Raw genomic sequence first — 4,928 nt, forward strand, 5'->3', positions numbered from 1 at the left:
TTAAACCTGAAAATCCATAACTCTCAGGGTCATCAGAAGCAGCTGAGAAAATAAGAGGTGCTTGCAGGGACACCTGTAGCTGAAACTGGTAGCACCAGGACTTCGGAGGCGGCATGTTTCTAGACGGTGAGTGTGAACACTGAGCTGGGGACCCTATACTTGTGTTCATATCTATGCTCACGCAGCTTCCGATTTCAAAGGTCAGATGGAATGGAACACATTGGGAATGCATTGGACTTGAAACAGAAAGAAAGCCACCCTCCTCTCTACACTCTCAACCAAAGATGCTTAATTTGTCCTGGGTAAACACACCATCAGCACCCCTTCTGAATCTGCACTCATGTCCTACATTACAAAAGAAGTGGTAGGACGGTCCCTCATTCACGTGTAGGTGTGTTAAGTTTTCAAGTCTGCACCAAGATTTTATGAACAGGCTACCTACCCTGTGCTCTGGCCCTATATATAGGCAGAGGAGCAGGGCACTGCCTGAGTGGTGTGGCTGAGAACATGGCTTGCATTTACCGCCCAAGCCCACACACCCACTCCCAACTGTCACAGAGCCTGCAATTCCTACCGTTAGAGTTGCTACTTTTGGTTGAGGCAGAGGGCTTGAAGAAAACCCTTGTGCAAATATAAATATAATAAGCAAGAAGCGTTCCGTGACACTCAGTTGGAAGTAGCATCACACGTTTTTATTTTCTTATTGCACATTTAAAAAAAGCATCAGAGGGCTTGTGAGGAATTGAGGAAGGAAATGGAAATAGTAGCTTTACGGTGGTGAAGCCTGGCAGGCCCTACCTTCGCCAAATGAGGAGGGCTGACATGATCGATGACGTCATGTGGGTGTCCTGGACTCTCTGATGTGACGTGATGTGATCAAATACACCCTCGTGTATTCTTCAGCAGATCCCATATCTCCTGCCTAATCATGAGGGGAAAATATTTCACGAGCCCAGTTTGGGAGACATTCTATACAATGGCTGGCCACTGCTCTTTAAGATTGTCAAGGTCATGAAAAACTGGGCAAGACTGAGACACTGTCATAGAACAGAGGATACTGGGGAGACGTGAGGGTTAAGTGCAATGTCATACCCTGGATTAGATCCTGGAACAGAAAAAGGACATTAGTGGGAAAACTGGTGGCATCCAAATAAAGTTTGGAGTTCAGTTCATACAACAAACCCATGAAGATGTCTGAGTTTTGAAAAATGGACTATGGAAATATAACATGTTCACAATGGGGCAAGTTGGGTGAGGGGTAGACATGAATTTTCTATACTATCTTTGCAACATTTCTGTCAATCTAAAATTATTCCAAAATAAGGTTTTTTGAAGGTCAGGGAGAAGTTCAGTGTCTATTTTGTTCTTTGGGGCTCCCATCCCCACTCTTGGGCTGTCCAGGGACCTTGGGAATTTGGCAGTGCCCTAAACAATTCTCTAAGTTTGGGGTGGCCGTTCAGTGGGTTTGCCTTACATCACCTCATGTACCATGGGTGCAGTCCAGCACCATCTGTCCAGTGTCGTGGTTCCATCTGAAATAGCCTCACTGGCTCCATGACCCCAAGCCAGCCTGGTCAAGGGGCTGGCCAGGGGTTAATGGTGAGCATTAGGGCCCTTCACATCAGTACCTGACCCTTCGCTGGCCTCCGAGTGACCAGCCCTCATCCAAGGCGTCACCTTTTACTTTAGCCCACAGAGCCCTCATCATTCCAGTGGACTGAGTTCTGTCTCCTGCAGAAACCTCAACTGTTAGAAAGAAAGGAACAAATGTTCCCTGAGCTAGAAGTCCAGATAACCAGGACACAGAACCTGGCTCCTTCTTGGCAGAGGAAGGGAAAAAAATGCCTCTCGTTTCTTCTTGATGAGCTCACAGCTGAGGAAAAATGGGCACGGTTAGTCCTCAAGCTGGTTATCCTACTGTGTTGCATGTTCAATATACGGCTTTGCATCACTAACACATGGAAAATGACACAGGACGCAGTAATGGGAAGGAGTGGCGCCAGGCCCTGTACTGCCCTCCATCCCCAAGAGGGCGATGGAGAGGAACAAAAGGATACAAGAGTCATTTCCATAAAGGGTCAGCCAGGAGTCCTTCCCGGAGTGTCAACTGGGACAGCCCACAGAGGGTACTATGGGTGCTTGACCACGTGGGGGTTGTCAAGGTGACTGCTCCGCATAAAAATAAGGCCCACTGTGCCCGAAGGAAAAGAGCCTTGCAATAGATGGGAGAATTTTCTGTCTTGACCCGAGTTTACACTCTACAGCCCCTCGAGGCATAATGCCTGTTCCTCCTTCGCAGGTGTGCATGGCCTTGCTCTCACAGGTCAAGGAGTCAAAGAATCGGGAGTGCCGGCCACGCCCATGGCAGAATTGGGAACAAGGAGACCCAGACTAGAGGATGCAGTCAGCACGGGGTCTGGAGCACCTCTTCAAACATCACTGACCATCAAGCTGAAACCCCAGAGGCCACTCGGGACAGAATGACTCCAACCTGAGCAATAGCAGCTGGGGCAACAGTGTTGGGGAGCGAGAGCCCCTTCTCTTGGATACCGTTGGGTTTCCCAAAAGACGTAGAGGGAAATTCACATAGAGATCTTTGGAGAAGGAAGAACAACCCGAGGACCAGAGGAGCCTGGTTAAGATTTGGGGGGATGCTGCCTAGTTTGTCTAACGTGAGGAGTGGTCGCAGGACCAGCTGCGGTCTCTGCCCAGAGAGAAGGCAGCAAAACACCACCCGGCACCGCTCTAGAACTGATTCAGGGACTGTTGCTGGCTGCATAGCCTCCTGGCTGCACTCTCCGGCCCTCCTGGGACTCTACAAGTCATCCAACACACTTCGTACACTTGTTTTTCAGAGATCCCTTTGAAGGGGACAAACTTTGTCTCTGCTATTTGCCGTAAAGAACCCTGATTGAAACATGTTGACTGCTTTTAATCTAAAGGTTCATAGATAAATGTCACATGGAAATGATTCCCTCAAGCCTGGAACTAGTAAATTAAATCGATGTAATAGAATCAAGCTGCTGTTTAGTAAAAGAGACAGAAAATGTGTTTTTTGTTTCCTCCTTCCATAATGTGTATTAAATAGCCCCATCTTACATTACTTCTGAGCTGCCGAGACTCAAAAACCACGAGTAAGCACATGAAGCTTGTGGGTTAAATATAACAGCCTTTGCTGGGTTCAGCCTGTGGTTTTCCTCTTATAATGAAATGTTAAGGGTGGGGGAGGTGATGAGCTCCCTTCTCTGTTGTTGCTGATGTTTTTCACCAAGGGTCTAAGGCTGTTTGATATTTTTGGCTTCGTCATTCCCACTCCCAGTCCCGTTTTGGAAATAAAGCAAGACTGAAGTCCAACAAAAAGGAGCTTCTGCGCTACAAAACCGTCTTTTGGTCCAAGGTAAAAAGTGAAATTCCTGAGGTCTTGCTTCTTCCCATTAGAGTTTGCTGTTTTTGCATGTAACAAGCTGTACTTCCCGGATTCCCCTTCCTATCTTAGTATTGCAGGCTAGTTTGTGTCACAGTGTATTGCAGTGTTTGTTTGGTGGCTGTGGACTTTTTACTTCTGGGCACTCCTGTATATGGAACTTCCAAGTCAGGACTCAGCACTAGAAAGGATTCAAGGGGCCACCACTTGGCTCTTAGATACCTGATGAGGGTCTATCCATATTGCCCGCCTGGCCCAGCTCCCATCGTATGACGTACCTCACAGAGAAGGGGTTTCCATGGCTGAAATAGGAGACAAAGGTATTATACTCCTCATTCAGCTGAAAAGTTTCCAGATTTGAGAGACAGACCAAAGGTCCATGATGCTATGATTTTACCATCTATGAACTAAGGGCACTCTTCAGCACCGGTTGGGAATCCCTAATAGTAAAAAAAAAATTATTGCTACTTTCTTTATGCAAGGGCAGGTACAAATTTTCTAGCCTCTGTGCACTCCTGTGTGTATTTGTAACTGGTCCTTGTTTTTCAGAGAACCCAGATTTGCCTCACTCTATCACAGAGATTTTCAACCTGGGCGCTGTGGCACGCTGGTGTCCCGCAAGAATTTTTAAAATATGCAATAAATACCTGACTGTTTAGTCAGGGATACTGACCTCTTTTCCCTGAGATTATCAAATAAAAAAAAAAAATGACAACAGCCAACACAACAATAGCCTTCTGGTGTGAATGAATCAAAATTATACCTATTTTTTTTTGTCAGGTAGGCAAAAAATATATTTTTTGGTGTGCCACAGAATTTTAGTAATTAATTTATGTATGCCATGAAATGAAAAATGTTGAAAATGGCTGCTCTATCAGATATTCAGTCTCTCAGAATGAAAGAACCTGATGGTTTTTTTCAGGCTGAGTAGCCCCAGTGCCAAACTCAGGGTGACCTCCAAGTTCATCTGAACCTCTAGACCCAGAGTGCAGCCTTCTGCAACTGAGGAAGGAAGTGGCAGGAGGAAGTTGTTGAAGGCAAGAAATATTTTTGGTGAAGCTCCCTGTAAGCCGTATAGGAAGACAAAATCAAAGTCTTCTTCTGCTTCCTGAACTTTCCCGCTGGATCCGCCCAGTCAACCTGCCCTTCTGCACCATCTGTAGACAATGGATCGCACTAACCCCGGATGCAGCAGAGCAGGTGTGAAGATCGATGGTGGTGGATAAATAAACGACCAAATGATTTGCAGTATCACTCTAGGCTCAGTTCCTAAGAAACCATGATATCTACTAGCACCTTTGCGAATTCATCTTTTTTTGGGGAACTTGACCTCCAAACTTCGTGTGTATACAGAGAATGTGACTTTCACACAGGCCCATTAGACACATTGTTCTAAGCTGCCTACCCCACCCCTACAACATAGCAACTTGCCTTTGTATGGCATTTGACACCCTCCAAAGTCCTTTGTGTTACTTTATCTCATTTGAGTCTAAAAACAAGAAAG

The sequence above is a fragment of the Pteronotus mesoamericanus genome, unplaced genomic scaffold (genome assembly GCF_021234165.1).
Source record: "Pteronotus mesoamericanus isolate MK-2021 breed Mesoamerican mustached bat unplaced genomic scaffold, CSHL_Meso_final contig_657, whole genome shotgun sequence".
Taxonomy (NCBI): Eukaryota; Metazoa; Chordata; class Mammalia; order Chiroptera; family Mormoopidae; genus Pteronotus; species Pteronotus mesoamericanus.